Here is a 12,027-nt window from a genome sequence, read left to right as displayed (position 1 = left end):
GATGACGCTCTCAGATCCATGTGGATCATCCAACATCGATGGGTGATCCACATTGAACAGTTGATTTGTTCACAAAATAGCGCTCCAAAGATCCGGTAAAGAAAATTTAATTCTCACGACCCATAAAAAAAATCAGTAAAAGAAAGAAAGAAAACAGAATAGAATGAGAGAAAATAAATAAATAAACAACATTAATCAACGAGTGGCATTCGTTCTTTGAATTCTATCACAGACAAAATTCTGGGAGTAATGTGGCGTAACAACCTCTACAACTGTTAAACACCAATTCTCTCGTATATCAGACATGTTAACTTGATTCTCTCTAGAGGTACCTTTTGATAGCTTGGCAGGATCGATAATACGCTCCCCACAAAACAATTTTTAAATTTAATGATCTTAAACAATAATCTCACAATGCAGAAGTAATTTCGTGCTATCAATACCCTCATGAGTAAGGAAGGATTTGACTCCTCTTCCTATCCTTTTTACATTAAAATATTTTTTTAGATCATCAAACGGCGACATAATATCAATCAAATCTTGTGCGATGCCAAATACTCACAGGAAGTGTTCAAATCAAGTGTTGTTTATGTCTATCAGGCATTTTTAAGTAAAATCAACCAATCATTTTCACTCAGAAACAAATATATATATATATATATATATATATATATATATATATATATATATATATATATATATATATATATATATATATATATATATATATATATATATAAATAAATAAATACAAGAATATATATATATATAAATAAATAAATACAAGAATATATATATATATAAATATTTTCGTGGTGATTCAGATTTGTTTACCGAAATCTGCCTTATTTCAATAATAACTTTTTAAAAAAAAATTATTATAGCTTTCGAAGTTATGTATCTAGAGCAACTTACTGAAGATGAATTACGAACCCTTATGGAATCATTCCGACATTTTTTTTCCACAGTAGGGTATAATTTATAATTTTTTAGTGCGATATGTAACTAAATGCTAATGCATCAGTGAGCAAACTTAATTAAATGTCAGCATGCAATCAAATTTCAGTAAAACGAATCCAGTCTAAATATTTTTACCGAAGCAATCAAACTAAGTTGAATTTCGATCCGTATATTAGAGGCACTTCAACAATTAGCTGTATTTCTTTGGATAAATTTGACACTGAAAGTTCAACTGAAATATATCTCAACAAAAACTCTATTCAATGAGTTTATCATCATTAATTGTATCTGAAAATTAAAATCTCTTGGACACAGTCAGTGGTCGGAAAAACTACATTATTTTTGTAGTTTACTACAACTGAAACTACTTTATTACAAATGTAGTTAATAAAACTACCTTTTTTTTAAATGTAGAAACTACAAACTACTTTCAAATTGTAGTAACTACTTCACTACTTTAAGGAGATGAACTTACGTTAAATGTTAGGGAATAATAAAGAATTATTTATTCATGTTTACAAGAGCCAGTTTGTTGTTCCCAAACATTTTTTTGTCTCGAATTTATTCATTTAACCCTCATATTTTAATACCTTTCTCGACAGCGAATAATTAACTTGAGAAATGCGAAATTATAAAATACTTGAAATTTTTTAATTGTTTAACGCTCTTTTATTTCCTCTAAGATTTTTTTTTGTATCGTACTATTGTCTACACTACTTTTTTTTAAAAAAAAGACGCACGTGACACTACTAACTACGGAAAAAAGTAGCGACTATAGTAGTTTCACTATTTGTCCACAGTCATTAGTCGACCACTGGACAAAGTCATTAATTCAGTTCTTATAAGACATATGAGCAATTAACAATGCACTAAACAATGTCATAGGAAAAGATGAATAGCTTGCGTTGATACAGAAAAAAAAATAAAACTATACAATCGAAGTCTCAAGTAATCTAGCAGTGTTGAAATACGATTCCAATATTATCTTCAAAAATTGTCTGTAATTTACTATTTAAACTGGTGAACAGAGATAAGACTGTCAAAAGTTGACCCTCCATAAAACTCAATCCAATATCGATGAGGTCACTTATTGAGTTTTCCATTGTATCTTTACCGTTAAAACCCATTAACTAGAATCTGTTGGGCACACTCCCAGACACGCTCGACCTTTCAAGAAAGATACCGTCACCGATCACTTTATGGTCACCCCCCATCCACCAACGGCCGTGAAAATCGTGACTTTTTCAAAAGATTCTTCTTCTTTTAAAGCCTTTTCTCTAAACTTATTTCTTTTTTTAGAGATAAAAGGAAAATGGTAAAAAAATGACGATAGAATGGAGGGAAGAAAAAAAATAAAGAAAATCGAGAGGAATGTACTCTTTGTTTGGTCAACAAAAGAAGATGGAAGTGGTCTTCTTCTTTTGCAACAGGCGGAGATTCTTGATGAAATTTTAGAGTATTTGATGGTTGAGGTGTTATGACCGGCAGAGTGGGTAGAGAACGGAATGTGTAACTCCCATCCTTCGATTTTACCTTGGAAAGGTCGTCCGCTTGATAGGACGCCCACTGAAGCTTAAGGGATCATTCACATATTATGCTTTGGCATCCATTCTCAAAGCTTGTCTTCAGTGCTCTACAAGTAGTGAAACTACTGTAGTCGCTACTTTTTTTAGTAGTTTGTAGCGTAGTGCGCTACTTTTTTTTTTTTAAAAAAAAAGTAGTGCAGTGAGTAGTGCGATACAAGAAAGATACAGAAAACAGTAGTTTGTAGCGATTCCTGGCAGCTACTTTTTACGCTAGTTTAGTATATGAACAGGGTTCTAACACAACTAATTTTTGGAATGAGATGGGTACAAATCCTCTATATGAACAGGGTTCTAAAACAACTAATTCTTGGAATGAGATGGGTACAAATCCTCTATATGAACAGGGTTCTAACACAACTAATTCTTGGGATGAGATGGGTACAAATCCTCTATATGAACAGGGTTCTAGCACAACTAATTTTTGGAATGAGATGGGTACAAATCCTCTGTCAAAAAACGCAATTTTCACTGTGAGTTAACAAGAATTGTGTATTTAGAGTTACGTATAACTGATATGCAAGCTAGGCTGTATAACTGATTGTAGCCTAGGCCCAATAGGCATGGGCCTATGGCCCACAATTTCTGAGGGGCCTCAAAAATTAGTAAAAAGTCTAGTGAAAGGTGGGCTAGCTATGTGTTGGTTTAAGTACTGAATAAAAAATAATTACAGCTTACAGTAAAAAATAATTCAGCTAATCAGTGAATTTTAGCAAGAATCACTGATTTCAATTGTTTGTGGTCACCAAACTATTTTTATTTGGACATAACATTGTTTTATTGTTTTATATTTTGCTTTAGTTTACAGATACGTAAACTTTATCTTAGAAAAATAATCTTCAATCGTCTGCTTTCAAAATTTCTTAGAATGTTTCTCTTAAATCATGTAGTTCAGTAGATTCTTTTTCATTATTAGGACTACTTTTCTGTAATTTAATTTCAAAATATTTTGTAAGGGGCCCAGAAAATTTGATGGGTCTTGGGCCTGAATATGTCTTGATCGGTCCCTGAAGCTAGCCATTAAGAATAACAGGTAATTTATCTCTTTGGTCGCACTTTCACGTGCGAATCTAGGCTCGTAAAACATTGATGATATTTCAAAGGGAGGAAAAATAGTTTAGATGCATTTAATTTCTTGAGGAAATGAAAGAGCATTAAACACTTAAAGATATTGCAAGTATTTGATAATTTCCTAGCATCCCTTAAATTAAATATTCGCTGTCGAGAAGGGCAGGAAAAGTTGAAGGCTAAATGAACAAATTCGAAAGAAATGTTTTAGAATAACAAACTGGCTCCTGTTAATATGAATAAATATTTCTAAATAATTCTTCATGTTTAATGTAAGCCCCCCTTTTTTTCGAAACCATTTTGAGCATAGTGTGTAAATTAATTTCTCCAGCAGTGTAAATTATGCTGGCGTAAATTAATTTCTCTAGCTAAGTTCGTCTCCTTAAAGTGGTCAAGTAGTTACTAAATTCCAAAGTAGTTTGTAGTCAATTCATTCAACAAAAAAAAAGTAGTATTAGTTAACTACATTTGTAACAAAGTTGTTGCAGTTGTTGTAAAATACAAAAATAATGTAGTTTGCTCGTCTTCTAATTCTTGGCATTCATACGGGTTAATTAAGCGACTGACATCAATACTAAACGATAAGATGAACCGTGGAATAATATCTGTAGGCTGGCAATCTTCTAAACTCGTGACCCGCATGTAAAATTTCAGGGTTTATTATTTTTTTTAAATCTAGAATTATTGTTTTTAAATGCATTTTTTTGATTAAAAAAAAAAAACACAGCGAAAATGGTATTTTCGTTGTTACTTTTTCTTGCCGAGATCTTCACGATGGGATGTTCTAATTTTTCGTTCTAACAGCCGGTTGCTTTCTTTTTTTCGAAATGCATTTGTAAATTATATTACAAAATTAATTACCCTAATATTGTAATTTTAATGCTATCAAAGATGTTAAATATATTTCATATCTTGCAAGTTGTAAGTAATTTTAACTAGTTCTAAGAAATACGAATAAAACGTGAATTGAGTTTCAATATTAAGAAAATTGAAATAACGAGTAGTAAAATGCATAAAAATATATCAGCTTCCAGGTTTTTCATTTTTGACATGAATTATTTTTAAGAATTCTTTTCGTTTCAGCGTTATTAATGACAATAGTATTAATTATCTTTATTAAAAATATCATTGTGGAATTTTGTCTTCAGGTTGGTATAACCAGTATCCCGCCAATAAAATTCCATAGATTATTAATTTTTAAAAAACCTGACTTACTGTTCGAATGTAAATTTTACCTGACGAAAGTTAAACTAATTAAAAAGGTCTGCAGAATATGATCCTTCTAACTTTTCGCTTTAACGATAGGTTTTCTTTGAATTTTTGGAACGATTTAATAAAATTTTGTTACAAAATTAAAAACTAGAAAGATAATATTTTACTTTTAATATTCAATATATCAAATATGTTAAAAGCTTTATATTGAAGAAAATAAATACATCTGGCGAGTTATATGCAATTTCAAAAAGTTCTATGAAATACGAAAGAAAGCAACAGAAATTGAGTTTCAATATTTAGAATACTAAAATAACGTGCTTTAAACTGCAATATATGAGCTTTCAGGAACTTTTAAATATATCTCTCCTTTTCAATTTTATCAATGATAGCATATAACAATCTTTTGCTCCGAAATGTAACCATTTTTATTTTCAAGTTAACCATTCAAGTTGACCATTTAAGTTAACCATTTTCAAGTTAGTCATTTTTATTTTCAAGTTAACTTAAACGCTTTTTTTTGCAACGTTTAGAAAAAAAGTTTTAAGTTTATAAAATTATTAATAACTGATTGAACTGTATTCAGTAAATATTTGAACAGATTAAACTAGCATTATATATTTTTTCCTGCATTTCACATATTTTGAAATTTTCTTTTTGAATTTTTAATACGTATCAAATTTTTACGGAGTTTTTAAATGGCGCAGAAAGTATAATGGCGGCTAGAATCTTTCTTAGTCATTTTCTAGTAAATTTCAAGACATTTATTAGTATTTTTAAACAAAATGTTATTGATAAATTGTTTCAGTGGCATAAATGAAAAGGAGACTAAAAAATCGATATTATTCTGGAATGGTTTATTTGGTTTAAACTTTAGGGTGCTGGGTTTTCAAGTTTGAACATTACTCTAAAGTCTAAATAAAAGGTAATTAAAAAAAACTTTTTAAGATAATAAAGCTTTAAAATTTCTCGCTATATCACCTTCACGTGCAAGGTGTATTGGAACTATAAACACAAATGTAGTTTTATCTAGAACAAAAATTCTTTACCCTTTCAGATAACTTTAATTTTAAATTTTTTCTAGATTATATTAGAACAAAAACTATTTTTGCCTTCTAATGACTTTAATTTGTTGTCTTTTTCAAGATTATATTAGAATAAAAAACTGAATAAAATTTCTCTCGTCGTTTAGCAATATATACAAATAACATATTTGTATTGTCATTGTTATGTCTTTAACTTATCTGAGGTTAACTAGGTGGATTAATTTTAAAAAAAAGTATTATATACTATAGGCATAATTTTTTTTTAATTGCATAATATACAAAATTGAAGATGACTAAAAATAGCTTTACCGTAAAATAGTAACAGAAACGCAAAATGCTCAAAAAAAAAGAAAAAGAAAAAAAAAGAATAAATGAAAATAAACGGAGCACATTAATTACTTTTAATCAGAATGTCACCTACTTATAAAATTCGATCTCAATGGTTCGATGGGTTAACCTTAAACATGCTTTTTTTTCTGTTAAGACAGTATTTTAAGATATAAAATCTGACACAAAAACGTACTTTCTCTGAATAAACATACCTTCGTTTTTTTTCTTTCTTTGGATTACGATATTTCACCCAAAAAAGGGGGAAGAGATTAACCACAATCGGTAATATATGGTCTCAATAATTTGTGCAAGAGAATAGTCGGAAGTTAGTGCCCTTTAAAGTTTATAAATTTTTGTTTTACAACTGTACTTTTTAAAATATATAAAACTGGCAAATAATATAACCCATTTTTTTTGAAAAATTTCTTGGACCATGATTTATTACGGGATAAAGCCTTCGGCATACGGTTCAAATCCTATCCCAAACAACCAAATGCAGAGTTGACAAAATGACTGCAGTGGCAGACGAATTGCTAGAAAGAATCAAAAGAATTTTTCAGGCAACTTTAATACTCGTTTAAGGAAAAATAACTTTTTTGCAAAATACAATTTTTAAATATTATTCATTATTTTTTATCATTATACTTAATAATGATCAGAAAACATTCGAATTGATCAGTTTGAAAATTTTTTGCTTCCTTTTAAATTTCAAAATTTTAAATGACAAAATGCAAACTTTGAGCAAAATTGGAAGAGCAGTTTGTAAATAACGAAATTTTTTTTTTAAAAAAAAGAGTCATATTTTCAAACTCACATATCTCAAGAACTATACAACTTATTTTGCTAACATGTTTTTGGCAAAATTGTGACTGAAATAGTTTGTAACTTCCGTATGTAATTTTGGACTGCTCTCATGCTGAACTATTGGGATCATGTTTTCTGATTCTGTCTATTTTTTTCAAAAAGGTTTATTCGTTATAAGTTTAAAACTACTGCGAGAAACATTAGTAATCCGTTTTTTTCTTACATTTTATTTTACGCAACACAGCTATCGAAGTATTTAGACATTTAGCAATGAAATGAATACACCTTTATGGAGAGCTTAGTTTTCATACTGAGTTTTGAGTTAGTTCTCATAATATGTAGCCTGGTAACAATAGGGTTCTAACCAATTGTTGGTCTGTCATTATGGATAGATGGAGGCCCTAGGTGCAGATGGTAGTACAGGTGGCCCTCGGGGTTGAAATTTGTCGTAAGACTTGTGGGCTACTACTTTCGATTTATTTTTAAGCCTAAACTGGAAAAAACGTTTGCAGTGAGTTCTTTTAATTTGACTTTCAGCGGAACGAGCAACAAATGAAATCGGAAGATAATCGGAACCGGAATCAAGCATGCTTTGATGCTACCCAATAAATAACAAACGGTAATAGTTTACTCAAAAATATAGCCAAATAAGGAATAACACTCAAAAAATGCAAACCTTATTCTTTATTTATATTGTGATATTAAATTTCTACAATTTACTTACGTCTCAAGACCTTTCAGAATTCATAAATAGCAGAAAACTCTTGTAAATGGTTAAATTATGCGAAAATTGAAACAAAAATCACAATAATAAAACTTTCTAAAATATCAAGCTTCTTCACAACCCTCTTCGAAAATATAAGTGGAATGACACGCCGAAATTGTTCTATATTTTTTTCCGTTTTGAGAAAGTTTGTTATTGTTTGCATTCGATCAACCATCCATTGTCCTTTTGACAACAATGTGGTTGGCGATTGGATTTGAACCCGAATCACGCATACTAGAAGAAAAGCACTCTATCATCCATCCTAATCCTCAGCAAATTTTTCAGAAAATTTAAAATGAAAAAAATACGTTACATTCTTTGCTAGTTTTATAAGGCAATACTAGTGACTATTTACTTTTAAAAAAAGCAAAATTTTAAAGCATATCTCCATATAAACATCATGTTGCCTATGTTGATAGCTTTTTCTTGTTTCTGTCTCATTTGATCACCAAACAAAATGCTGTTTGTTCTTTAAATGTGTGTTGTAAATTGTTTGCGGTTAAAAGTTTTTTGATTTCATTAAAAAGCATTTAACAGCAAACAATTAATTTTAATGTGTTAGCAAAATGAAAAAAAAAAATACTGAAAGAGAAAAATTTTAGTAAAGTGAATTAAAAGCAATAACAATTGAGAAAGAAGACTTAATGACATGAGGAGAGGTGATCTAAAATTATCAAAAAGGGATGATGATATTAGGCATGGATAGTCCCTTAATGGTAATAATAATTAACATGTTGTCCAATTTCTCAGAATGTGTTTATTCTACTTAGTTTGGAAGCCAGAATTTCAATTAAGAACACCCATTAGATTGCTTAACAAAGAGTCATAAATTTACTCGGAAGCTACCGATAAACTGCCTGCAATATCATGTTACCCTATTAAAGCATCAAAACAATTATACATAAAGCAAGCAATATGCGTAAGCGCCCTGCGCGAGGGATTAAAGTTTCAAATGGACTATGAAGACCTTGAAAACCATCTTAATGGGGCCGAAGGGTTATCGACGCCAAATAGTTCTTTATGAAGCCAATTCAGAGTGGACTACGCCTCATGACGTCAGGAATGGGATTTTGTGGCGACGTTGGATGGTGTTTTGAAAAATCTTTGTTTATTTCCTTTAATGGAGGTCATAAACCGTAAAAACATGAAATTAAAGGATCTGAGGAACATTTGGGGATTCCTGGAAAGCATCTTTGAGTGGGAGAAGTGATGTTTTCTATTTTCAGCTATTAAAGTGGACTTTATCAACGTCTTTTATGTTGCATAATAATAGAGATTTCTTTACTTGCGTCAAGGGAGTCGATTGGCAGGGGTGAAAACGCCAAACCAATCATTTGGCGCCTTATGATACGATAAGGGTTATTCAGAAGATCATTGGATGAATTGAAAAAAATAATATTAATGAACGCGTGCATTGGAATGGAATGCCAACGAATTACGATACGCCACTTGTAAGTAGGTAATTAAATCTTGATGCTTTGAAGAGAGGAAATGTCAAGTTTAAAGTTGTTTTAGTGTCACTTTATGAAATGCGAGTTGAATAGAAATGTCCAGTAAAGATATTTTGTCCACTTAAAGAGTCACAGTAGGAAAAGGGATTCCTCCATGATTTCCTCCAATACAAAATAAGAGCGGGATTTCATTATTTAAGCAATTAACTAATATTTTTGAATAATTTTTGTTTCGTTTCATTTGTTGTATTGAACCCAGTTTTCAAATTTTAATTGAACAAGGTTGTGAGTAGTTTTAAAAATTTTTCAAAGTTGAATTTTAAAAAATTATTTTTATCTTTAAAATTTTGTATCTTGGTTCAATAGCCCACATTTCAATAAATAAAATGGAACAAAAATGATTCAAATGCCATTAATAAGCTAATGAATAAAGAAAAATGAGTTCGCTTCATTTTCTGTAGGTTTACTTAGAAGAAGTAGAATTCCATTTCTTGTCTGAAAACTACCCTTAACGCAATCACAAAATGAGTTAAATAAATTACACAATTAAGTGATGCCTATTTGTCACAATCTCAATATTACTCAGTTCCAATATTTATATATAACCTCTATGGTGTCCAATATTTGTTATATTTTACTAGGTTGATGTTAACCAAATGAAGAAAAGTATACTTTGTGTTAAGTGTGAATAATGCCATTTTTTCACGTTCTTATTTACGTATGTCTATTATTGCTTTTTGATACTCGTAAAGCAGGTATAAAGCCGAAATAATTGTTTATCTTCATTATTCTCCATGAACCTTATCATTTTATGAATGTTGGAATGTTATTGGACACGAAAATCTACATTGCATTGACATCCTTTCAAATGTGTCCATGTAATTGCGAAGCCCAAAAGAATGCTTTTATTTTATTACGTGTTAGAAAATTTGCTGAATTTCTATTCCTCTTAATAATAATCAATATTCAAGTTTATTTATACCACATTGTTGTTCTAAACTTTGTGCCATTATATTTCATTTAAACTCAAGAGAATTTTTTTTTCCTTCTCTTTTTCCCGAAATCATGCCATTTTTATTTTACAAGAATATTAAATAACATCCAAAACGGAACTCGAGAAGAAAAATCATCGATCGCTGCTTCATTCTTTCTGATTATTATTATTATAGGCTGATTATAACTGATCTGACCTACATTTTGAACCGCTATTGAATAAGTACACAATTAGATTAAATGAAAAATATTTTTCACCGATCCAAACTGAAAGACTGCAGTGCATTTTTACAAAGAGATCATTTGTTAGAACTCTGTTACTGTTACTGATCATTATGATACGACTTTTCTGTGACATGGAATGCAACAGGTTTGAAGAAAAGCTAGCAATTTATGCTGAGGTTGAGGTATCGTTTGCAAAAGTGGAAATGATACCCTCTTAGTTCAATAATATGTATAATCCAACCTTAGAGAAAGAAGTCGCGTTAAATTTACAGATTAATACTAACGCAACTGAAGTTTCTATTTGTTGAAAGATTGCGCAATGTACTATAGAAAAGAAACTGACTTGTATCAGTATAAGAACTGAAATTTGTTTTCTAAAGTCAGTGTGCTACAGTCAATCACTTATAGCAAACAGTATTTCAATAGTTATAGAAAACTCATTTAAAAATTTGATGTGGGTTGATTTCACTTGAATCGATTTGAAATCACAGTAAACGGATTCTTTTTTTACGCTGAAAAAGAGGATTTTTTATAACAGAAACATTTACGAGAAAAATGAAGACGATTCCATGTGTTGCATATTACGAAACAAATTAAGCCGGGTCTGTCCGAACTTTGCGTTGGGCAAATAATTTGGAATTATTATTTGACTGTCTCTTTTGTCTTTTAAAAACGTTAGTTCTTTCCATGCTTATATAGGATATTTTTTTTTCATAATTGTTCGTTACCGTTAACATAAGTCAATAAACCGAAATAAGTTTGAATGATTGATTTGTCGGATAAAAAAAATCTTCGAATTATACTCAAGTGAAATTACTTTTTAATGTTATCATAGTAATTTAACCTAAAATCTACGCGAAGTCTTACTCATTTAGTAAATAAACGCTAATGCTCTAGTACAGGGATGGGCAAACTACGGCCCGCTGGCCAACTGTGCCCCCCCGGAAGATTTTATCCGGCCCGCGGATTGAATTTTTATTTGCCGATCAGTGGCAAATATAAACAATATGCATCCACTTTCTTGTCGACTATGTTTAAAATTATTTTTGTTTTTCCTTTTTTAACAAAGTACTGATGACATTTTTACTTTCTCTATTTTTGTTCTACAAAGCATAAATTAAAGGAAATAGTTAGCACTGACAGCTTCAATTGGTAAAATGTTGAAGGCAGAAGTTCTTTATAGAATAGCCGTAGATTGGTTCCAACTAGCATTTGTCTTTCTCGAGAAGCTGACTTATAGAATCTAATAAAGGTAAAATGTACTTCTCATTTGGCAGACTGAGCAGTATACGCTCCAAAGAGCGGACAATCTAACAATCATCTGAAACAGTTGTTTCTAAATATGCCAAAGCTTTACAAATCATTACAAAAGCTAGCTTCCAAAATTTAATATTTCATGCCCAGAAAATCAGTACTATGTTTGCTTAATCTTATATATGTGAACAAGAGTTTTCAACTATGAACCTTAGAAAAAATCATTTCAGAAGTAGACTAACAGAAAAGCCTTGTTCCTTAAAATAAGCGCATCTCACTTCGAACCTTAATATAAGGAACTTTAAAAAATGCAATCGCAATTTCCGTCATCTCAC

The 12,027-nt window shown here is 30.4% G+C and overlaps 1 protein-coding gene across 2 annotated transcripts in view; it reads left to right on the top strand.

Annotated features, from left to right (window-relative positions):
• The window catches only part of LOC107441572 (uncharacterized), a 346,324-nt gene that overhangs the window by 141,965 nt on the left and 192,332 nt on the right, over nucleotides 1-12,027 (top strand). The gene's annotated exons all lie outside the window — the stretch shown is intronic.

The sequence above is a fragment of the Parasteatoda tepidariorum genome, chromosome 2, assembly GCF_982258835.1.
Source record: "Parasteatoda tepidariorum strain Cologne lab strain chromosome 2, Ptep-v5.0, whole genome shotgun sequence".
NCBI classification, from domain to species: Eukaryota; Metazoa; Arthropoda; class Arachnida; order Araneae; family Theridiidae; genus Parasteatoda; species Parasteatoda tepidariorum.
The sequence above is the reverse complement of the archived record's forward strand: the minus strand, read 5'-3'. Positions and strand labels throughout refer to the sequence as shown.